The 12198-nt window shown below is 39.4% G+C and overlaps 1 protein-coding gene and 1 long non-coding RNA gene across 4 annotated transcripts in view; one reads left to right on the forward strand and one right to left on the reverse strand.

Annotated features, from left to right (window-relative positions):
- Window positions 1–12198, reverse strand: part of VEGFC (vascular endothelial growth factor C) — a 100334-nt gene that overhangs the window by 52545 nt on the left and 35591 nt on the right. The window lies entirely within an intron of this gene.
- LOC132658721 (uncharacterized) overlaps window positions 1–12198 on the forward strand; it is a 44209-nt gene that overhangs the window by 13913 nt on the left and 18098 nt on the right. The window contains exon 2 of the long non-coding RNA XR_009598703.1: window positions 1–12198. This exon is cut by the window's left edge and continues 12449 nt beyond it; it is cut by the window's right edge and continues 18098 nt beyond it. This is a non-coding gene — a long non-coding RNA (uncharacterized LOC132658721).

Here is a 12198-nt window from a genome sequence, read left to right on the forward strand (position 1 = left end):
TTGCCTGGAGAATCCCATGGACAGAGGAGCCTGGCAGGTAACCGGCCAGTGGATCACAAAGTGTGGGACACGACTGAAGGGACTGAGCACACACCCTATTCAAATATTCCTATATACATACTACAGAGAGTAGCTTGCAGCCAGGAATGATCTCCCTTACCCCAGCGTTATTTGGCAAAGCCTGCAGATTTCTTCGGGTTTTGGTAAGTAGGCCAGTGTTTGTTTATAGTAAGTTTTTAATAAGTGTGGAAAATGATATTAATAATATCCCAAGCCTGTGGTTTCCCATTTATAAATGTAGATAATAAAATGTGTTGTGCAAAGCTTCTCTGTGTTAAGAAGACAGTACTTAGAAAGGTGAAGCACAAAGGAAGAAGGCTGGTATACTAAGCAGCTGCTTGTCCCTAATAAGATATTTTAAATAAATAGCAAAGAAGGGAAAAATTTTATGCTTTTAAAAACTTTTATTGAATGACTCCTATGTGCCAAAGAACTGTTCTAGGCATGCTATTTATAACCAAGATTTCTCCTTTTTTTGAGTCTACATGCTAGAGATTATAATTTTTAAGAGATGAGCATATTAATTATAAGATTCTCAAATTTGTTTTTTCCCCAAAGAATTTGCTAATGTTAAGGCATACCTGTTTTGTATGTTGCAATTAATTTAAGACGAATTTCTTGTTCTTTATGTCCTTCTATGTCTAAAAGATTCCAGATTATTTACCAAAGTGTCAGGGAGGGGAATTTGTTGCTATGAAACAATGTTGAGTAAAGTAAAGCTGAATTATTTAACCAGAAGTACTGTGTCTGAAAACACAAAAATTTCATTTTGCATTTTCACTAACCTTTGAGCTGTTAAATTCCCCTTTATGATTAAAACCTATTCAAGGATTTTTTTAAATAGCAAAAGCATAAATTCTATGCATTCTTTTATTTATAAATTCAGTTACTCAACTACTTATCTCCTTTGGTACTGATTTTGGACCACAATTGAATTCTGGCTCTGGAAGGGGGTACATGTATGTGTGTGTGGTAGGTGGTCAGAGTATGCAAAGGATATACACTCAGTAAATAACCAAGCTAGAGAAATGATGACAGTTTGTTGCCAAGTCTAATGCAATAGTAGGATTTGGAATGTTCTTCTCAGGGCAGTATCTCTGAGCTTTGGGGAAACCACAGTCACTTCTTATCAGGACTTACAGATCCCTCACTGCTTAGTTTAGGAACAACTTGGCTCGACCCTGATCAAGTCCTGAAGAATAACTTCCTTCCTATATGTTTTAACAAGTGTGAGAATAATTTTTTCTTTATCAGTGCTCACCACAGGTCCATTTATCACATGCCAATTTATTTCCATGCTAATTTCAAACCATTTTCTCAATCTTGCATCCATTGGACAAACAGCATTTTATATACAAAATGAATAAAGTGCTTCTCCTCATCCTCTGCAAAGCCAGTAACTCTGCAGGGCCTTGAATTCATCTTTGTCTAGGAACACGTCTCCTCATGTTAAGCCTTCCTCTGTCTCTCTCTCCTGTAGTATTCCTATTAGCTTAGGCAACTGTGTACAGAGAAAACTATCCAAAGTAGAAGAAAATGCTTTTTAGGCCCCCTGCCTAGCTGCTGTCATTTTTCTGCTCTCCCTCACGGCTTCCACGTTGGAGGGCACTGTCTATATCTGTGCTATTCTTCATCTCACCCGTCAGGTCAGTTCAGTTGCTCAGTCATGTCCAATTCTTTGCGACCCCATGGACCACAGCATGCCAGGCCTCCCTGTACATCATCAACTCCCAGAGTTTACCCAGATTCATGTCCTTTGAGTCAATGATGCCATCCAACCATCTCATCCTCTGTCGTCCCCTTCTCCTCCCACCTTCAATCTTTCCCAACATCAGGGTCTTTTCAAATGAGTCAGCTCTTCGCATCAAGTGGCCAAAGTATTGGAGTTTCAGCTTCAGCATCAGTCCTTCCAATGAACACCCAGGACTGGTTTCCTTCAGGATGGACTGGTTGTATCTCCTTGCAGTCCAAGGGACTCTCAAGAGTCTTCTCCAACACCACAGTTCAAAAGCATCAATTCTTCGGTGCTCAGCTTTCTTTATGGTCCAACTATCACATCCATACATGACTACTGGAAAAACCATAGCCTTGACTAGATGGACCTTTCTTGGCAAAGTAATGTCTCTGCTTTTTAATATGCCATCTAGGTTGGTCAAAAATTTCCTTCTGAGGAGTAAGCATCTTTTAATTTCATGGCTGCAGTCACCATCTGCAATGATTTTGGAACCCTCAAAAATAAAGTCAGCCACTATTTCCACTGTTCCCATATATTTGCCATGAAGAGATGGGACTGGATGCCATGATCTTAGTTTTCTGAATGTTGAGTTTTAAGCCAACTTTTTCACTCTCCTCTTTCACGTTCATCAAGAGGCTCTTTAGCTCCTCTTCACTTTCTGCCATAAGGGTGGTGTCATCTGCATATCTGAGGTAATTGATATTTCTCCTGGCAATCTTGATTCCAGCTTGTGCTTCATCCAGCCCAGGGTTTCTCACCTGTCAAGGCTCCCACAGTCACTCCACTGGAACTGAGTCCCCACAAGTTCTCTGCAAGCTCTCATGACCTGTCACACTTCACTTCTGTCCTGGGGATCACCCTGCTCTTATTCCATCAAATGTGTTCTTTTCCTCCCTGAGTCATGCTCTTCTGCTATTCCTTCTTCCTTCAGTTCAGTTGCTCAGTCATGTCCGACTCTTTGTGACCCCAGGAACTGCAGCATGCCAGGCCTCCCTGTCCATCACTAAATCCCAGAGTTCACTGAGACGCATGTCCATTGAGTCAGTGATGCCATCCAGCCATCTCATCCTCTGTCGTCCCCTTCTCCTCCTGCCCCCAATTCCTCCCAGCATCAGAGTCTTTTCCAATGTCAGCTCTTCGCATGAGGTGGCCAAAGTACTGGAGTTTCAGCTTTAGCATCATTCCTTCCAAAGAAATCTCAAGGTTGATCTCCTTCAGAATGGACTGGGTGGATCTCCTTGCAGTCCAAGGGACTCTCAAGAGTCTTCTCCAACACCACAGTTCAAAAGCATCAATTCTTTGGCGCTCAGCCTTCTTCACAGTCCAACTCTCGCATCCATACATGACCACAGGAAAAACCATAGTCTTGACAAGACGGACCTTAGTCGGCAAAGTAATGTCTCTGCTTTTCAATATGCTATCTAGGTTGGTCATAACTTTTCTCCCAAGGAGTATGCGTCTTTTAACAGTCACCATCTGCAGTGATTTTGGAGCCCCCCAAAAATAAAGTCTGACACTGTTTCCACTGTTTCCCCATCTATTTGCCATGAAGTGATGGGACTGGATGCCATGATCTTTGTTTTCTGAATGTTGAGCTTTAAGCCAACTTTTACACTCTTTACTTTCACTTTCTTAAAGAGGCTTTTTAGTTCCTCTTCACTTTCTGCCATAAGGGTGGTATCATCTGCATATCTGAGGTTATTGATATTTCTCCTGGCAATCTTGATTCCAGCTTGTGTTTCTTCCAGTCCAGCATTTCTCATGATGTACTCTGCATATAAGTTAAATAAGCAGGGTGACAATATACAGCCTTGATGGACTCCTTTTCCTATTTGGAACCTTCTGCCTTAGTGGTGATTATTATCGGTGACCTTTGCTGACTTATCTTGTACATCATCCTGAATGCCTGAATTCTCAGGGCTCAGAAATAATTTTCCTGACATTCTCCTTATACTTCTTTCCAAGTATCCTCATCTCTCCCCAACCCTGAAAAAAATGATCAGATTTCTCAAGGTCTCATTCTTAACATAAGTAAAATGGAACTGGGCTTCCCTGGTGGCTCAGTAATAAAGAATCTGCCTGCCAAGGCAGTAGGCGTAGGTTTGATCCTTGAATCGGGAAGAAACCCTGGAGGAGGAAATGGCAACTCCAGTATTCTTGCTGGGAAAATCCAATGGGCAGAGGAGCCTGGCAGGCTACAGTCCATGGAGTTACAAAGAGTTGGACAGGACTGAGTGACTGAGCACACACGCAAAACGGAACTGATGAATTTCCTCTCCAAATGCATTTCCTCTTGGGCTTTTCCCAGTTCATTAAAACTTACTAACCTGTTGCTTATTTAGGAGTCTGGGAATTAACTCTTATTTTCATTCCTTCCCTTACTTAGATCATATTAAATATGGCTTATCAGCAAGTACTAATAATCTTTCCTCTAAAATACAGTAGTTTTTCTCCATGTTCACTGCTGACCTCCAAATTTAAGCTGCCACTATCTCTTACCTGATTTATTGCATTACCTTCATAACTGATCTGTTCAGCTGCTCTGTTTACCCCTCCAATGGACTCTTCATCCACAAATCACAAGAATCCTTGGTAAACACCTATTGATTGAATGATCCCACTCACCTGTGTTTCAGTGGCTTAGACTTCAAGTAAAACCCAACTCTCCTTCAGATAAAATCCAGTTTAAGGCGATAAGTGACTCCCATCAATGCTCTAATCTTATACCCTTGCCACCTTTAGTCATAGAACATCGATATCTTCACAATGTCATGATGTTTTCAAGTTTAAAACCTTAGACAATTTTATTCCATTCCTAGAATTGTATGTCCCAGCACTATACACAGCTGGTGCTTTCTCTTCATTAAGGTTTCAGCTCAAAGGTCACATAATCACTGCAGCTTTCTATCCACTGTAGTTAAATAACCTGATTGACATATGCTTTTTCAGCACCTTTTTGTTTCCTTCATATTTATTTCAGACATTGTAAACACTAGTGTATTTACTCTTATTTACTCCCTATCGTGCCTATTTTATTGCCTACCTTTTGCAGAATATCTGGCATATGGTATTTAGTTAAAGAATAAATTAAAGAGGAGGATGAAATAAAAGCAGTTTCCTATCATTTTTCATGTCATGGAAGAACTCTACAAATCAGGCTTTCCTAAAACCAAAGAGAAACATTAGAAAAATATTTAAAGGTAATTCAATTCAAATTGTATTAAAATAGTCCCAATGTAATTATTGACAATGATGTATTTTTTTTCTTAAGTGGCTAAGGTATCATTTAGGAAAATGTTCCTGTTTAGTCTAAATCAAGGAATAAGAAAAAAACCCACAATTTTCTTTTTTAAAAGTAATATTGAAAAATAGTACATTTTAATTTTAACTATTTAAACATGCTGACAAGGTTAAATCAATGGTAGACAGTAAACATAAGAAATCCATATCCTTTTAATCTGAATTATTTTCCTCTATTTTATTTTCACATTCAAAAATCAAATACAGACAATCAGTGCTTAGCGAAAAATTTAAAAATCCAGAAATAAAAAAGAAAGACAGAAAGAAGGAAAAAAGAAAGTCTGATCCACACAGATCTCATAAAAAGTTACAAAAGCAGTGATTATTCATTCAAAGATTAATAAGTGAAAATTGGATTAATGAAGATTCCATTTATTTTATATTTTAAGTGGAAAGTTTTTTTAGCACTTGATTGCATTTCTCCCTTGAGGTAATGTAAGGTGAATTAAACCACATAGCCTCAAAAATACATTCTGAAGTTAGTAGCTTGGGGCATGAATAGGAAAGACAGAATTATGTTGCAACTGAAACATTGCACCTTTAGCTCCTTTTTTCCCCCACATCATAAAGGTTATCAAATGCACTGCAGACTCTGTAAGACTACCATTGGTTTATAGCATTTCCCTGAAACTCAGGAACTAAAAGTCCAGGATCTTGGAGAATCATCTCCTTTCCCTGCCTCAGTGTCTCTAGTACACAGAGCCTGACTGGACCGTCATGTTTCCTGTCTGGCCCCAACCTCTTATTAGCTAGAAAAAGTAACTATCCCCATTTCATCAGAATGGACGTCTTGCCACACCACAATATAAAGGTGAAAAGGACATAAAGATAGAGGTGGCTACAAAAGACTCAAAGCAAAAGGGTACCAAATGAGAAAGCAAAATCAACAACCACTGAGTTCACAGAAAACTTGGGGGTAACAATCATGAGTTCAGTATCAGTGGGAATTAAATATTTATCATCCTTCCCCTTGAGATGATACATCACGGACATAACATTTCTAGTGTGTCAATTTTTAGATCAGTTGATGAGCAAAAGCAATCATGGGTCATGACAAATGTATGCTGTTGCTGCTGCTGCTAAGTCGCTTCAGTAGTGTCTGACTCTGTGACTCCATAGATGGCAGCCTACCAGGCTCCTCCATCCCTGGGATTCTCCAGGCAAGAATGCTGGAGTGGGCTGCCATTTCCTTCTCCAAATGTATGATGACGTACTAACAATATAAAAACCAGGTGTCTAGTTGCTTTTACTTTTTCCTATAGAACAGATGCTTCTACATGCATTTTTTCAGTTTATTAACAATATTCATTGGAAACAGAGCTAAAACCAAGTCAGTCATGAATGAAAAATTTATCTTTCAACTTCAGTTAAATTTGTCAGATTTAAATCAAGTGTATAGCTCTGCTTCCTCCCAGAACTTCGCTAAAATAGGGGTAATGTATCATTGCCACAGAGGTAAAAAGAACAGGATAGGAGAGAATGAGAGATGAAAGAAAGATACTTTTTCTTTTTTTTTAAGAAGAACTACCTTATGACCCAGCAATCCCACTTCTGGGCATACACACCGAGGAAACCAGAATTGAAAGAGACACATGTACCCCAATGTTCATCGCAGCACTGTTTATAATAGCCAGGACATGGAAACAACCTAGATGTCCATCAGCAGATGAATGGATAAGAAAGCTGTGGTACATATACACAATGGAGTATTACTCAGCCGTTAAAAAGAATTCATTTGAATCAGTTCTGATGAGATGGATGAAACTGGAGCCGATTATACAGAGTGAAGTAAGCCAGAAAGAAAAACACCAATACAGTATACTAACACATATATATGGAATTTAGGAAGATGGCAATGACGACCCTGTATGCAAGACAGGGAAAGAGACACAGATGTGTATAACGGACTTTTGGACTCAGAGGGAGAGGGAGAGGGTGGGATGATTTGGGAGAATGACATTCTAACATGTATACTATCATGTGAATTGAATCGCCAGTCTATGTCTGACGCAGGATGCAGCATGCTTGGGGCTGGTGCATGGGGATGACCCAGAAAGATGTTATGGGGAGGGGAGGTGGGAGGGGGGTTCATGTTTGGGAATGCATGTAAGAATTAAAGATTTTAAAATTTAAAAAATAAAAAAAAAATTTTAAAAAAAATTAAAAAAAAAAAAAAAAAAGAAATACATAGAGGTGTTATCAGAGGAGACAGAGCTGAAAACCATGCTGGGAATAGCTGGGAATGGCTAGAAGCAGCAAGTCATTTTATGCCTCAGATCCACAAATATAGCTACTCATGGGTACTCTGCAAAATGGAGGTGAAGAAACAGATAAAACGGACAGATGAGTTTTAAACATAAAGACCAAATTTAACCCTCAGATTCTCCATTTACCAAGTCTATCCAGCCAAGCAACTAAACCTTTGAAACCCTAGCCTGATCCAGAGGCTCATTCCAGGGTCACCAAGTACAGCAAAGAGCAGGACAAGACTTACTGAAAGCATGAGGGGACGAAGAAAAAGCCTACACTGAAAAAAGTAAATTTTCACGTTTCTTACTTTGCTTGGTACCATGCTAGCTGGGGCCTCAACAGCCCTCCACCACTGCTCACACACACTTACTTCCCTACCCCAGTCATGGAAATGCTTTTTCTCTGAAGAGTCTTTGTGGCCTCAGGGAAAAGATATATAGTGTGTGTATGTATATATATATACATACACACACACACACACACACACACAGACACACACACACAGATGTTTTCCCCAGTGGGAAAATTAAAACAACAACAACAGCAACAACAAAAAAACCACCCCAGATCTCTATCCACTCTCTCTGTATTATATCCTATCTATTGACTAGTTCTACAACCCAGAATGAACTTCTACTGATTTTTTTCGGTGATTCAACCTTAACTATAAACAAAAACAACAACAAAGGATGATAAGAAATTTGAGGAAAATCTCTAAAGTAAAAAAGAGAGAAATCAAACAAACGGAATCTAACAAAAACAGGAAATATGGCAAGTAAAACTCTTAGAGAAAAACCCTACAATATTTTCAGATATTCATTACATTTATGAAACATTAACATCAGAAGAAATAATACCAAACTTACACAAACACTTTGAAGAAATAGTAGTTTAAAAAAAATTTTTTTTAAAATATAATAGGAAAAATACATGACTCACCTTATTTGATGAGGCCATTATTAACTGACACCATAGTGAGATTAAACACATACAAGCAATTTCTTAGAGGCATTTTTGTTTTCTCTAGCTATTTAAGCAATATTTTAAAATTCATCACTTGGCTCTTGCTTATTAACAAGGGATAAAATTGTAGTCATCATCGTTCAACAAGTATTTAATGTCTCTTTGTGTGTGAAAGACTGTTCTCTGTGTGGACATGGAGTCTGGTAAACTGTGGCAAACCTTTAAAAAGTTTGAGGGCTACTGGGTACTAAGACCTGGAGTATTTGGTTTATATTCACACAGTGAGAAAGAGGGGAAAATGTCCCTGTGAATACCAGTTTCTGGTGTGCGTGACAAAGGATGACTAGAGAACACTATGGGGGGATGCGTTCTGACTGGGGGAAAATGACTTATTTTAGACATGAGTTGGGGGCATTTAAGGCATCCATGTGGAAGTGAGGAAGCAGGATATGTGGTTCTACTGATCAGGAAAAACCTACTTGACAGTTGTCTGTGTGTCTGGTTGGAAAATGAAGCCACGTGTGCAGTTAAGAAGGCACAGCATGAGCAGAGGGCAGCAGAGAACCTAGGCTGGGGAACTATGAAACCCGACACTCAGAGTCCAGGGGGTGAACCAGCGACATAGCCAAGCCAGAGGCAGAAACAGGTATTGTCATGAAAGCTACAGGTAACAGAGTATTTCTGAAAGGAAGGAGTGGTGTGAAGTCTAATTCTTCTGCACACTCTGTAAAATGAAGCCAGAAAGTCTGGTCACTGGGCACCTGAGCAAGGTCAGTGACTGATCCAGGCGGGTGCAGTGTAGGGAAGAAAAAGGTGGTGGCTCATTGATGGGTGACTTACCCGAGAGAACGAGGATTTTCCTAACCAGTTCTGCTAATTTGCTGAAAGAATGGACTTGGGTTTGAGGGTTTGAAAGACATAGGTTACAGGAATCTTGACTAGAAAGAGACTACTAAAAACACAGCAGCAGGAGGTTTTCAAGGGAGCCAATGACTAATAACAATCACAAAATCCAAGATCCAAGACTCTCCAATTATTGAGAATAGATTTCAAAACCATTTTGCCTTTTAGCGAATCCATGAAAGTGGATGAAAAAGGCATGAACAGCTAACTTAAAACATATCTGATAAAACTTGCCTCCAAAATATAAAGGAACTTTGGTAAAATAGGTGATTGCATGTTTTAACAATTTAAATTTCAACATTATAAAATAACTTACATTATTCAGAACAGTGTAAATCTGTCCACATTTGGGGGATAAAAAGAGAATTCTGACTCACAGGTATTCGACCCAGTTCTATTTTTACATACATTTTTTTATAATACAGAAAGGAAAAGAAAAAGAAAAAAGATATTCATTGATATATATAAGACCTAAATCAAATCCCTTATGATTACACAGTGGAAGTGACAAATAGATTCAAGGGACTAGATCTGATACAGTCCTGAAGAACCACAGACAGAGGTTCATGACATTGTACAGGAGGCAGTGATCAAGACCATCCCCAAGAAAAAGAAATGCAGAAAGGCAAAATGGTTGTCTGAGGAGGCCTTACAAATAGCTGAAAAAAGAAGAGAAGCTAAAGCCAAAGGAGAAAAGGAAAATTATACCCATTTGAATGCAGAATACCAAAGGATAGCACAGAGAGATAAGAAAGCCTTCCTCAGTGATCAGTGCAAAGAAATAGAAGGAAACAATAGAATGGGAAAGACTAGAGATCTCTTCAAGAAAATTACAGATACCAAGAGAATATTTCATGCAAAGATGGGCTCAATAAAGGACAGAAATGGTATGGACCTAACAGAAGCAGAAGATATTAAGAGGAGGTGACAAGAATACACAGAAGAACTATACAAAAAAGATCTTCATGACCCATATAACCACGATGGTGTGATCACTCACCTAGAGCTGAATATCCCGGAGGCCAAAGTTAAGTGGGCCTTTAGGAAGCATTGCTATGAATAATGCTAGTGGAGGTGATGGAATTCCAGTTGAGCTATTTCAAACCTAAAAGATGATGCTGTGAAAGTGCTATACTCAATATGCCAGCAAATTTGGAAAACTTAGCAGTGGCCCCAGGACTGGAAAAGCTCAGTTTTCATTCCAATCCCAAAGAAAGGCAATGCCAAAGAATGCTCAGACTAGCGCACAACTGCACTCATCTCACATGCCAGTCAAGTAATGCTCAAAATTCTCCAAGTTAGGCTTCAATAGTACGTGAACCAAGAATTTCCAGATGTTCAAGCTGGATTCAGAAAAGGCAGAGGAACTAGAGATCAACATCCCTTGGATCATAGAAAAAGCAAGAGAGTTCCAGAAAAACATCTACTTTTGCTTCATTGACTACTCTAAAGCCTTTGACGGTGTGGATCACAACAAACTGTGGAAAATTCTTAAAGAGATGGGATTACCAGACCACCTAACCTGCCTCCTGAGAAATCTGTATGCAGGTCAAGCAGCAACAGTTAGAACCAGACATGGAACAATGAACCAGTTCCAAACTGAGAAAGGAGTACATTGAGGCTGTATATTGTCACCCCACTAATTTAACTTATATGGAGAGTACATCATATGAAATGCCAGACTGGATGAAGCACAAGCTGGAATCAAGATTGCTGGGAGAAATATCAATAATCTCAGATATGCAGATGACACCACTCTTACGGCAGAAAGTGAAGAGGAACTAAAGAGCCTGTTGATGAAAGTGAAAGAGGAGAATGAAAAAGCTGGCTTAAAACTCAACATTCAAAAAACTTAAGATCATGGCATCCGGTCCCATCACTTCTTGGTAGATAGATAAGGAAATGATGGAAACAGTGACATACTTTAATTTCTTGGGCTCCAAAATCACTGCAGATGGTGCCTGCAGCCATGAAATTCAAAGATGCTTGCTCCTTGGAAGAAAAGCTATGCCCAACCTAGACAACATATTCAAAAGCAGAGATATTACTTTGCTGACAAAATTTCATCTAGTCAACATATGGATGTGAAAGTTGGACCATAAAGAAAGCTGAGCACCAAAGAATGATGTTGCTCAGCTGCGGTATTGGAGAAGACTCTTGAGAGTCCCTTGGACTGAAAGGAGACCAACCAATCCATCCTAAAGGAGATCAGTCCTGAATATTCATTGGGAGGACTGACGCTAAAGCTGAAGCACCAATACTTTGGCCACCTGATGCAAAGAACTGACTCATTGGAAAAGACCCTGATGCTGGGAAATATTGAAGGCGGGAGGAAAAGGGGATGACAGAGCATGAGATAGTTAGTTGGCGTCACTGGCTCAATGGACATGAGTGTGAGCAAGCTGTGGGCATTGGTGATGGACAGGGAGGCCTGGCAAGCTGCATCCATGGGATTGCAAAGAGCTGGACATGACTGAGCGACTGAATTGAACTGAACTAGCACCACCTTTTCTTTTTGTCAGCACTGGATGTGTTGGACAGAGGCGCTTAGAGGAAATCTTCCCAGAAACTTAAATTCTTATCTTTGCCTATTCGGTGCATAGGAATTCAATGGAGCAAGAGACTGTGGATCACATAAGAGCTTGTAAATGCTTTCTTACAACTGCTGATGGTTTGAATAGAGTACTGCAAGGTTTAATCTTGAAGGACCTAATACTGGCCTGCAAGTGTGAAAGGACCTTGGGTCAACCAGCATCATGCATACTCTTCAGGAGCTGTGTGCCATTTGGCTCAGTTCCAAAATCACTATTTGAAAGGACTATAAACTTGTTTCTATGAGGTATGTAAAATTCTTTCTCATAATCTTTTGAAATATATCTTATATAAACTGGCACATTTAAATAGCTTTCTGTAATATCTAAAATAGCAAAGGCTTTGGAAACTAATTGGCCTTATTTGAAAAAGGTGTACTTGTTTATTCAAAAATG

This window comes from Ovis aries, chromosome 26 (assembly GCF_016772045.2).
Source record: "Ovis aries strain OAR_USU_Benz2616 breed Rambouillet chromosome 26, ARS-UI_Ramb_v3.0, whole genome shotgun sequence".
In the NCBI taxonomy this organism is placed as follows: domain Eukaryota; kingdom Metazoa; phylum Chordata; class Mammalia; order Artiodactyla; family Bovidae; genus Ovis; species Ovis aries.